We start from the raw sequence: 13,380 nt of genomic DNA, 5'->3' as shown, positions 1-13,380 counted from the left end.
AGGTCATTGTTGAGGGGGCAGCAGATCCAGCCTCCAAGGAAGGTGCCTCAGCTGTTGTTGACTCTGTGGCGGAGGCAGCAGGGCTGGCCTTGCTCCAGACCAGGGGTCAGCAACCTTTTTCAGCCATGGGCTGGTCCACCGTCCCTCAGACCATGTGGTGGGCCGGACTATATTTTTTTTGGGGGGGGGGAATGAACGAATTCCTATGCCCCACAAATAACCCAGAGATGTATTTTACATAAAAGCACACATTCTACTCATGTGAAAACACCAGGCAGGCCCCACAAATAACCCAGAGATGCATTTTAAATAAAAGGACACATTCTACTCATGTAAAAACATGCTGATTCCCGAACCATCCGCAGACCAGATTTAGAAGGCGATTGGGCCGCATCCGGCTCCCGGGCCTTAGGTTGCTTACGCCTGCTCCAGACCATTGTCCTGGTAAGCAGCAATGATGCCACCATTGGGACAGAAGCAATACAGCGCTTCCCCCACCATGTTACCTGCTCCTGGTGTCTTCTGTGTTGCTACTGTTCTGCACAGTAACTGAACTTCCAAGTCGGATAACTGCATGATTTTATTGTTGGTTTTATGCTGTGTTTTACTGCATACTTTGTATAGCAGCTCGAGAATGGAGAAGAGACATAAAACTTATTTGACAGTTGTATTCCACCCCGCCCCCGGCAATCAGACAGTGTATAAATTCTGTGAAATAAAATGGATAAATAAAACAGGTCAACACAAAGGTGAGATGCAATGTATTGGGGGTGGGTATCTGCTTGCACAGTGGGGGCTTCTCCTTTCTTGATAACGCCCCCCCCACAAGCCACTGCATGACCCTAAATCACTTTGGAAGGTTGGAGGAGCCTATGGAGCAGGTTTGGGTATGTGTGCCGGGAGCAGAAGGAGAGAGAGGAGAAAGGGGAAGTCCTCTTATGCAAGTTGCCCCTCATATGTTTTCATATATCTATTTCATGTTGTTGTTTTAAGTGCACATTCAAATTTTCTGCAAAAGGATGAGCAATCTGTTGGTAAAGTTTTATGAATTGTTTGTAGTAGAAGCTGGATAAGGACTCTGTGTTTGCATGTGTTATATAAACAGTCAGCAGAAGAGTTCTGTTCCTGCAAAAAAGAGAGAAGATACCAAATAATCAAGAGCTCGTTTCACCTCCAAGAAATAATAGAATGTCATTTGACAAAGAATATTCTAATAAGTAATGATAAAAAGATTATCTGTTCTTCAGCTGTGCTCCTCAGTAAATGTGTTTAACATGTTAATCCATAAGGGAGTGACACCAAAGGGATAGTTTAATTGAGTCCCTAGGAATTAAGTGTCATGTCTTCATTTCTATTGATGTCTTGGTATGAAAACATCTTTTTTTAATTAGGCTTCCTAAAAGGTTTGCAGTGTGTACAGAAATGACAAATCAGTTTGACTGCAATGAAAGGACATGTCTGCAGAGACAATGCTACATAATATTTGCCCAAGAGACAGATAGTTTTAAAGGCCTATTGAATGAGATCCCTGTACAATTAACTACAGTACTTTAAAAATAAATAAATCAGGAGACTTGCTATTTTTACATTATTACATCTTGGAGTTTAACGTAGCAATAAACTCTAAAAAGTTAGATTGCCCCAAGGATATCAAGGTGCAGTAGGAGAACAACACAATATAAGATTTCTGGGAAATTATTCTACCACAAACTCTTAAGAGTATTTAGGCTGTTGTTGTTCAGTCCCATAATGAGGACTTTGCCTGGGGAAATGCAGAAAAGCTTGTTCTTGTTGGGCATGTATTAAATGGGGACACTGTACTTTTATTGTCATCCTGAGCAAAGTGAGTGTCATGACCCATGACTCAGGATGACTCCTCTACAGCAGAGCTATCTTCCAAAATCCCTACATAGGCAAATATTGCAAAAATAAGGCAAAGGCTCTTTAACCACTGTGCCAGGCAGGTGGCACCGACCAGGTCTTGATAATCTACATAAGGCATCAGTTAGCACTAGTGGTTTGCAGAGACAACATTTTCCTGTAGCAGAGAAGAGCTTTCACCAGCAGGAATCCTCCTGGAGCTGTCTAAGATCCTATTCTTGTTTGCGGCCAGGCCTGGCCATTGTTGAACATTGCCTGTTTCCCCTGCAGGCCTCAAGTGCCCACAAAATTGGACAGTGAGTTATAATCCCTATCAAATGTCTCTATTTTCAAGAGATAGTCTGCCGTTCAAACCCATGGCTAGCAACCATGGGGTTTGATACAGTGACATAGCCACTGCCGTATCCCCATCCCCATGTGGATGCAGCCCCATCCCCATCCACATTAGGTAGACTCATGTGGGCAGGCAGAACATGGGGGAGCGATTGAATGTTGTTATAAAACTGGAATTACAACATTTATTTATTTTTAAATGTATGTTTGTGATTCCAGCTTCCAGTTTAAAATTCACTTTTAAAGTGAGTTATAATTCACTTTTATTTTCTGGCCTTTCCATCAGATAATCATAAGAGCCTAGTAATGGGATAGATCAGTGCTTTCCCCCCCTAAAAAAATGTTTAGGGGTATTCTCATTTTGACTCAAGAAAATCACTGGGAAAGAAAATGAAGCCACCATCAGAGGTGATAACAACGAAACTGACCAATCACCGTGCCAGATTCCAACTCCTACTTCACACATTAAACACTCGCTTCCATCTGAGACTCAGGAAACACCGTGACAGGAAATGAGGCCGCCATCGGGGGTAGCAAGGGAACTGACAATTCATTGTGCTAGAGAAAATTTTTAATATTTTTAGTTTCTTCTCCTGTTAGATTCACAAAATGTTTAGGGGTATGCGTACCCCTGCATACCGCCCCCCCCCCCCGGAAAAAGCACTGGGATAGATAAAGAGGTATGGGGGGGGGTAAGTTTCTAGTCCACATGGAGGCACTTGACACTCATCCCTGGGCGATGTTGCCTATACCATAGAAGGCAATATAAAAAGAAGCCAACAGAGGGATGGGAAGATCTGAACAGAAGGTAGCACAGAGTCAACGGTAGCAGAGTTGGCTTTTTCATCTAACAGAAAACAAACAAAAAAAGGGAGCAGCTCTACAGGGATTACACAGCTAAATTGTTTCATTCAAGATGGAAGGCTGAGTCAGCATCTGCCTTGGGTGTTTTCCGGTAAGCCTGCCGCCATCGCTGCTTGTGGTGTTCTTGTTCGTGGACAGGAGGGCTTCGGTGTCCCTGGATCCCACGCTAGCATGGGAGTCACGTAATGAATAGTTAAAATCAGACAGTGAGCAAAGCCAGAACTATGTTGGGAAGATTAATCTTCTATATATGGAAAAGTAGACAAAAAGTACTGTAGTGCAAGCAAGGCACAGGCTGCCTCAGGTAAAACTTCAGCCTCTGCTACTGCTCTACACACACACACACACACACACACACACACGGGTAACATACATCTAGTTGTCCCAGATTTGAAAGAAAGATGAACAGATATGAGGCCCCAGTGCTATGAAGGGTTTTTTTTTGGGGGGGAGGGGTTAGACTGATTGCCTGGGTCCTCTTCTAATGTCTGGAATAGCCAGGCTAGCTTCCTGGTGAGGTGATAGCCTAGGGTGATGCAGCCATTAAGGGGAACAAAGGAAAGGGCCCTGTGTGAGATGGGAAATGTGAGATGGGTGGGGGTCCGTCCTTCAACTCTTGGGTAGCTAGAAGGATAAAGGTAGAGTTGAGAGCAGGGAGTGGAGCAATGTGAGATGGAAGCAAAGCAGAAAGTGAGCAATGTTGGAAGCAAGGCCCTCTTGAGGCGCTAATGATGTGAACCCCTCCATCCTAAGGCTCAGGTGTTATATATGTGTAAATAAACCATATATAATAAAGACACCACAGTCTGCCCTGTGCCTTGTTTTGAAGGAAACATGAACCCTAGGCCTGGAATACCTGGAGTCTCGCACCGCTTGGGCTGACGTGCATATGTATCTATCTTTCTGCCTGCCTGCCTGCCTGTCTTCTCTCCCCTTCCAAGCCCCAGGAAACTTTCTATGCAATGCCCATGGAAAACCATTTTCTTCTTCTTCATACGGGTGGGCAGTACTTGCAGAGGCAGTGGCAGTGTTAGACTAGGACCTGGGAAACTAGGACTCAAAGTCTCACTCACACAAAGGTCACTGGGTGACTTTGAGCTAGTCACCTAACCTCCCTCACAGGGTTACTGTAGTCAAAATAAAAAAAAATCCTTCCAGTAGCACCTTTAAGACCAACTAAGTTAGTTCTTGGTATGAGCTTTCGTGTGTAAGCACACTTCTTCAGATACCTGCTGAGTGTGCTTGCACACGAAAGCTCATACCAAGAACTAACTTAGTTGGTCTTAAAGGTGCTACTGGAAGGATTTTTTTTATTTTGACTATGGCAGACCAACACGGCTACCTATCTGTAACTGGAACCAGGGTTACTGTAGTGATTAAATGAAGAGGGGAAGGGCCAAGGACGCCACTGTGGTCTCCTTGGAGTGTCAAAAGCCAAGACAAGGAGATATATCTTCAGCGTTTGCCAGAAGCTGTATAATAAAGATGCCAAACGCACCTCTGTGGGGAGGGAGGTCCACAATTTAGGGGCTGCCAAGAAAATGCCAGTAGCTCAGACATTAAACTATTCAGCACCCTGATTGTTCCCGAGACACGTTTGCAGGGACCACAGAAAACATTACTAGTGCCATCCACAGATTTAGCTGCAATCTCCTGGCTGCGATTTCTCCACAACATTTCGCAGCCACCACTAGGTCTTTTTCAGTTCCTTGGTCACCTCGTGTAGAGGAATGGCTAAGGATGCAATCCTATGCAAATGTGCTTGAGAGAGTAACTCCCGTGAAGCTCAGTGGGGTTTTCTCCGGAGAGAACATGCTCAGGATAACACTTCAAGTGACAAAGGTTAATGAATTGGGAAATCTCCATTTCAGATCTTTTCTCCACAGCCGAGTTGAGTATGTGTCCTTAGATAATCCTCTCTAAGGCCTCTCCTTGCCTCTGTGATAACAGGTTGGTCTATAAGATAATGTATGTGAAGCTCTTTGAAGGCTAAAGCACTATGAATTACTTAGATTACTAATGGCCTATCAGTGCCACAGTATGTGAGTAGACCCCCAGTCTTCCTACCACACAAGCACTGCATGACAGCCATTCCTTAACGCTTGTCATGCTGAGTTATGGACTGCTACTATTCCCCACCCAGTTGGTAACCAGCTTATCAAGAGTTTACAATATACACTAAGAACGGACCCTTCTGTAATAGACAGCAATCACGCAAAGGCCATTTATTTGCATTCATTCAGTGAGAACATGGAATCAACCCTCCAGTGGATTTCGATGGGCGGTACTCAGCTTTATGAGAAGATCTCCATCAGTGATGAGACTGGTTCAAGTAGCTGTCATATTTGTGTGAAACTATAGCTCAGCCTTTGCCAAGATTTACAGGAGGTTGGATAGCCACCTGCCATGTATGATTTAGTTGAGATTCTTGCATCATGGGGGATTGGACTAGAATCAGGCATGGCCAAACTTGGCCCTCCAGCTGTTTTGGGACTACAACTCCCATCATCCCTAGGTAACAGGACCAGTGGTCAGGGATGATGGGAATTGTAGTCCCAAAGCATCTGGAGGGCCAAGTTTGGCCATGCCTGGACTAGATGACTCTCTTCCAACTCTATGAGTCTAACCTAGTGGCCTTTAGCTGTTTTGGACTACAATTCCCATCAGCCCCGGGCAAACACTGCTCTATTTACCATATATAGAACTGAGATGAAATCTATTTGGGAAATAACTGTTTTCACAGCAGCTGAGGCATGCCAGCCCCTGTTACTTTGCTTCACTACCAGCACCTTTCTGGAGGGGGGACCTCTGAAAATGTCAGAATGAAACTGACAACATCTGACAGTAGAATGGCCTCAAATAGCAGATTCCAAAATGACTTACAATGTAGAACAAATGCCACTGAAGATTAAATCTTGAAGAGAGCCTTGAAATGACCCCGATAAACTCTTGGAAGTATCTCTGGAGAATATCTTACTTCACTTTGTCAGATGTTATGTTCACATGGAAATATTTTTTGCTTATTCTCTTGATCCCAATCTGGAAATTCCACAACTCACCTTTTTTTTTTGCATTTGATAAATGCAAGCTTGTTAAATCCTGAAACTCTGCACGGCTCTTTCCTCACTTATGGCAGTGATAATGTTTGCATTCTTTGCATTTGGGACTCGAACTAGATCTAGTTGCTGTGTCTTCTTTCTGGGTAGTTATTTCATGCTGTCCCTAAGCCGTGAAGAACTAACAGTATTCATTTTTGCGTCTGACCACAGAATGCCATACATATGTGCAATACATTTCCATCCAGATAAAAACCCGTGTCTTGATAAACCGCACATTTCTTTAGTCAGAGTCAGTGAGAGTGCCCTAGCCATTTTATTTTATTTTATTAAATAGTTCATTTATTTCATACAAGTAGCACATGAGTATCAAATATCCCCATATATATATATATATATATATATATATATATATATATGATATTGCACTGATTACAAAATAGTGTATAAATATATGTCATATAAACAATTATTTAGTAACAGGAGAAAATAGCCCAAATGCTGTCTAGCTCATTCTTCCTTATAAAACTGTTCATTTATTCGAAAAGGTAATTGTTATTTACCATTATGCAGTCTATCTTTATGCAATTTTGTGTGGCACACTGAAAAAGGCATGTACTGTATTTGGGCTCTGTGATCTCACATGGCAGCATGTCCCGGTTTTGGGACTCAACTTGTTAGAGGGTATGACATATGCAGGATCTTTCTGCATGACTGGGGACCCATCCTTTATCCTTCCTTTAACATTATATTTGGAGTGGTTTTTTATTAAATATGGCATGTCAATAGGGGGAGAACAATGGATCAAATAAATCAATACTAGAACACAAACAACTCAGACAGCTAGACTGGTCTGGGAGTGGTCACCAAGACCATATCACACCAGTCCTGAAAGACCTGCATTGGCTCCCAGTACGTTTCTGAGCACAATTCGAAGTGTTGCTGCTGACAAAACAAAAGCCCTAAATAGCCTCGACCCACTATACAGTGGTACCTAAGGTTAAGTACTTAATTTGTTCCAGAGGTCCGTTCTTAACCTGAAACTGTTCCTAACCTGAAGCACCACTTTAGCTAATGGGGCCTCCCGTTGCCGCTGCGCCGCCAGAGCACGATTTCTGTTCTTATCCTGAAGTAAAGTTCTTAACCCAGGTTCTGCCCAGACACTGAGGTCCAGCTCCAAGGGCTTTCTGGTGGTTCCCTCACTGCGAGAAGTCAGGTTGCAGGGAGCCAGGCGGAGGGCCTTCTCGGTGGTGGCGCCCACCCTGTGGAACACCATCCCATCAGATGTCAAGGAAATAAACAACTACCTGACTTTTAGAAGAAAACCCTGTTTAGGGAAGTTTTTAATGTTTGATGTGTGACTGCTTTTTATTATTATTGTTGTTGTGGTATTCTGTTGAGAGCCACCCAGGGTTGCTGGGGGAGCGCAGTCAGATGGGCGGGGTATAAATAAATTATTATTATTATTACACGGGGCAGAGATAAGTAGCTGCAAGAAAACCGGGGTAGATAATGATATTAGTGGTGAAACCTCCTCCAGTCAGCAAGATCGTGTACAGCAGATCACACTGCTTTAAACTCTCTCAAGGCAGCCCAGCCCGCCCCAGCAGCCTCCTCGGTTTATGAGCCAAGCTACACAAATTTGACTCGTAAATAAAGACGTGCATTTACAGCACCACAGTGTATTTTCTTTTTCTTCGAGAGACTTCATGTATTTGGGAAGGTGGGTGGGCGGAGAGAAACCATGTATCACAAAACGATTGTTGACTCTCCTAACAGCAGCCCATTTTCAGGGTTCCTGACTCCACAGAGAGAGCCTGCATGCATGCAATTGCACTATTTAAATATTTAAAACCAAGTGTACTCAGGGAAACTTGCAATAAAACAAACAGATCGTAACACAAAAAGTCATACACGCAAGCCAATGATGAAACAGTACAAGAAGCAGCCTCAAAAATTAAAACTATTGGAATAAAGTAGCTGGAACTGTACAGATTTGCACTCAGGGTATACAACTTACTTGCAGAGGTGGGTTTAGGGGAGCGCCACCAGTTCGGTTGCACTGGGCCTCAGGGGCGCTGCAACTGTGATGTTGAACGGAAGCCGAGAGGTGGGGGTGCTGAATTTTGGCATCACACAGTGCGCCACTGAAATTTGAGACCGCGAGGTCTGCCACTGTTACTTGTATGCAGTGTATTCAGTTCTGTCCAGACTTGCTCCTGGATGCACAGATGACAAGGATAAGAGCTGGTGAGCGCAATTCTGTGCATGCATATCCACGTATATGTTATACAAGTTGCCCATGTGCCTTGCATTACAGAGGACAGTCCTCTACTTGAAGGAACCCCTGTACACGAAGGGCTGTCTGGTACAAGTTCAGTTTAGAGATAAAGAACCCTAAGAAGGGAAAGCAGGGGCCTTGAACTTGTCCATCAATAGCTGGCTTCTGGACAGTAGACTAAGCCGGGGTGCAGGTCACCACCAGGTCAGATCTTTCTGTTTAATTTATAGTATTTCTCCCCAAAATTTGCATCTGTACGTATGAGAGAGATACTGTACAATATTATATACAATGTATATATTATATTGTACACATATATCATGCATATTATATACATATATATTTATATTTGCACAGGCAATTTTTTTGGAAGTTTTGTGCCCTCTTTTGTAACAATGCATTTTCTTTTCCTTAGCAACCCACTCTAAGTACTGCATGAACAGGATGGAGGCTTCAGTTCCTCACTTGTTTATCCCAGTGATTCGTTGTCTCCTGAAGTTTTTACTTCATTGGGTTTGGGTGATGAGGAGCTGGAGGGTGAGGGAAGCTAAGCCTGAAACAGCCAGGCAAGAGGCTAAGCAAATCAGTCTCTTAAGCTTAAGCCAAGAAATAGTATTCTTTATGAAATTGAATATCAATATACGTATCAAGGCTTTGAGATTAGACCACTGAAGAAGCCCAGAAAACTACCTTGGCAGTGTGCTATCTGCAAGCCCCAGTAAAAGGGCCCCATTGGGGGCGAACAGCAGCCTTACTTGGACTGCCAGGGCTAAACAGGTGCAAAACACCGGCACCCTGTCTACAACTTCATTAACATCCATCTACAACTTCACTAAGGGACGCGGGTGGCGCTGTGGGTTAAACCACTGAGCCTAGGGCTTGCCAATCAGAAGGTTGGCGGTTCGAATACCCACGACGGGGTGAGCTCCCCTTGCTCGGTTCCTACTCCTGCCAATCTAGCACTTCGAAAGCACGTCAGAGTGCAAGTAGACGAATAGGTACTGCTCCGGCGGGAAGGTAAACGGCGTTTCCGTGCGCTGCTCTGTTTCGCCAGAAGTGGCTTAGTCATGCTGGCCACATGACCCGGAAGCTGTATGCCGGCTCCCTCGGCCAATAAAGCGAGATGAGTGCCACAACCCCAGAGTCGGCCACGACTGGAACTAATGGTCAGGGGTCCCTTTACCCTTTACCTTTATAACTTCACTAGCATCTCTCAGTATTGTGAACAACACCGAACCTACCCTTTGTTGGTATCTTCGTGAACTTACCTAAAAAGTTAAAGACAACAAAAGACTGTGTTAAGCATTTGAAAAATCCATTGAAACCAGACAGTATAAGTTCTTCTTAGGTTGGGTCGTAAGTCTCTGTGGCTTTGCACAAGGTTTTGTATTTTTCTCAGAAGATTGATAAAGAATGTATAATTATTGTGTGTATATTAGTCGCCAATGTGTTGCATGAGTCATACTACTTCTATCAACAGCACAGGTTGCATTTTTCTAGACAAGAGGCCTTGGCCTGCCATAGTCATCCTCTTCTGCATTTCAACTGGGGAGGGGATATTTTTGTAATATTGACTAGTTGTTGTTTTTAAGGCATGCTTCTGTGAAAAGACTCTGCAAAGTCCATCACAACAATCTGCTGGGTGGCACATTTTATATAGCTTCCCTAGGTCAGAGCATTGCATTGCATAATTATTACCATGCTACTTTGTAGCACTGAACCCAACTGTAATGGCGATAATAATTATGAAAAAACAAATCTGTAACGAGTCCGCCTCTCAGGTGTGTAGGTGCAGAGAAGGTTATGACAGTATACAAATTGGTATTCACACCTCCTCCTCCCCAATAACAAGACATATTATTTTAAAAATGAGAGAGACGAGTCAAATTGATTGGAATTCAGCAAGTGTAGAAGGAGCTGAAAATACACCTTGACTCCAGCTAACCTCATGCTAACGATCTGGGAGATGATCTTGGAGACTTCTGTTCAATTGCATGGGAAATGATGGGCATGATTATATTAATCATGATGCGATAGCTGGTTTTGGAAATCTTGGGACTCAGCTGTATAGTCTATTTTTAAATGAATGACACTATGATACCCATTTGTGTTTATTAATTTGTAATAGCTGGGCCACTGTCATTTAAAGAGAGTGCACGGACCAATTGTCAGTGAGTGTCTAATTCCCTTGCAAATGAAACAAGAGAGAGCCAATATCAGGAACCAAAGGTTAACACTGTACTCTTTAAGGTAAGATGCTGCATATTTCAATTTTGCAAAGGTAATTCACACTGGCAAAAAAAACCCCACAACAACAACAACCAACCACTCTTATGTCCATGGAAATCCCTAGACAATTTTGCACCAAGCAATTTTCTCCTCCACAAATCTCTTCCCCCTTTCTTACTCCCTCACTATACAGTGGTGCCTCGCAAGACGAAATTAATTCGTTCCGCAAGTTTTTTCTTCTTGCGAGTTTTTCGTCTTGCGATGCACGGTTTCCCATAGGAATGCATTGAAAATCAATTAATGCGTTCCTAGGGAAACCGCCTTCAGACCAGGTCCGGGGACAGTCTGTCCCCCGACCTCTTCTGAAGGCTGGGGGGGGGGGACAAGGGCTTTTCTCCCCACCCCCAGCATTTTAAAAAACCCCGGGACAGCGGAGGACTTCTCCGCTGTCCGGGGCGATCTTAAAATGCTGGCGGGCGGCATTTTAAAATCGCCCCGGGACAGCGGAGGACTTCTCCGCTGTCCGGGGCGATTTAAAAGCCCCTGGGAAGGCGGGCAGGGGGGACAAAGACTTTTGCCCCCCGCCCGCCTTCAGAAGAGGTCCTGGACCTCTTCTGAAGGCGAGCGGGGGGCGAAAGTCTTTGCCCCCCCGCCTGCCTTCAAAAGCCGTCCGGAACAGCGGAGAAAGGCGCTGCCTTTCTCCGTTCTCCCGGGAAGGCAGGCAGGGGGGAGCAAAGACTTTCGCCCCCCGCCCGCCTTCAGAAGAGGTCCTGGACCTCTTCTGAAGGCGAGCAGGGGGCGAAAGTCTTTGCCCCCCCCGCCTGCCTTCAAAAGCCGTCCAGAACAGCGGAGAAAGGCGCTGCCTTTCTCCACTCTCCCGGGAAGGCAGGCAGGGGGGAGCAAAGACTTTCGCCCCCCGCCCGCCTTCAGAAGAGGTCCTGGATCTCTTCTGAAGGCAAGCGGGGGGCGAAAGTCTTTGCCCCCCCGCCTGCCTTCAAAAGCCGTCCGCGATAGCGGGAAGCTCTTCCCTGCTATCCCGGACTGCTTTTAAAATGCTGGCGGTGGGGAGCAAAGCCTTTCGGCCCCCGCCGGCCTTCCTGGACCTCTTCTGAAGGCCGGAGGGGGGGGGAAGGCTTTGCTCCCCACCGCCAGCATTTAAAAGAGGTCCCCGGAGATTTCCCTATGGGCTTTCGTCTTGCGAAGCAAGCCCATAGGGAAATTCGTCTTGCGAAGCGCCTCCAAAACAGAAAACCCTTTCGTCTTGCGGGTTTTCCGTCTTGCGAGGCATTCGTCTTGCGGGGTACCACTGTGTATATATATACACACACACACACACACACACACACACACACACACACACTTCTTGTTGTTTAAAAAGAAAAACCATTTGCAGTAATTCTTTGTCCGGACTTGATAAAACATTACGGCTAAAATTCTATAAACAAGGGCTCTATGAGTGGGCATGGGTGTCCATTTGTTAGCCCCCAGACAACACAATGATGTCAGGTAGCTGAACACTTTGAAGTCCTGAAGTTAGGACTTCAAAGCACCATGCAGGGTGCTTGCAAAGATCCCTGTGTGGTGTTTTAAAGTGCTGCAGGATTTGGCTTTACTGCTGAGCTGAAGCCTGCTTTCCCTTGCCAATGCACAACTGAAAGCACAATGTAAGACTCCCCTTTCTGCATTCACAGCTATGATGCTACCTGCCCCACATCTGATGTCAGGTGTGGGGTCGGTGGGTGTGGTTTGTGTAAAATAGCCAGGTGGGCTAAATTTGAACCTTTGGTGGACCAAGTTTGGCCTATGGGCTGGAGCTCCCCCCCCACTATAAAAAATTACCTGGGAGTGAGTCCTATTGAACTCAAGGTGATCAAGGACAGGATATATACTTTAAATATATCTATACATACTATATATTCCTAAAACAAACAAAACAACAACAACACAATGGTTGGCCACTGTGAGAACAGGATGCTGGACTTGATGGGCCATTGACATGATCCAAAAGGGTCCTTTTCTTAAGTAGTCCTCATTGCTTAGGTTTGTTGTTCAGGATATTTTGGTAGAGCCCAAAGTGACCGACATTGTATGTCTAATGAACAAGGCAATGAGATATGACCACAGTTTCTGGAAGAGCAACCTTCCATTATAGTTCGTTTTGAACTCTCTCCTTAGAAAGAAAGTTCAAAGTCCAGAACTGAAATGATTTGGGGTCCAGGAAATCACAGAATGGAGACTGGCATAAAACACAACTTTCATCTGGAGAGCAGGAGCGTGGAACCTGTACCCCACCCCAGCTGTTGGTGAACTAAGGCTCCCATTATCCTCAACCATTGGCCATGCTGACTGAGGTAGATGGGACTTGAAGTCCAAAATTCACCTCTGGAGGGTCACAGGTTGTAGAGACAATCAGCCGTTTATATAGAAATTTCAGACCTTCCACTGTTCCATCAACCTTAGGACATGTCCACACAAGTTATCAACTTTTAAGGAAAGATTGACAAGTAGTGTCCCAAGTAAGGGAATGTATACAAATTTCCTTGGGTCTACTTTGAGTATAACTTAGTTGGCTATCACCCTATCACTGCAATAGCTTAGGCTTTGGGGCTGGAATACAACATACAAATTACTTAGCTGCAGTTTCTATTACTTTTAAGGGCAAAAGATTGAATTATCACATTTATTGTAACAAGTGATTTGTTCAGTTCCAAAAATACCCTGAAATTCACCATGCTT

This window comes from Podarcis pityusensis (genome assembly GCF_964106645.2).
Source record: "Podarcis pityusensis genome assembly, chromosome: 12".
NCBI classification, from domain to species: domain Eukaryota; kingdom Metazoa; phylum Chordata; class Lepidosauria; order Squamata; family Lacertidae; genus Podarcis; species Podarcis pityusensis.
Note: the sequence above shows the minus strand (reverse complement) of the source record.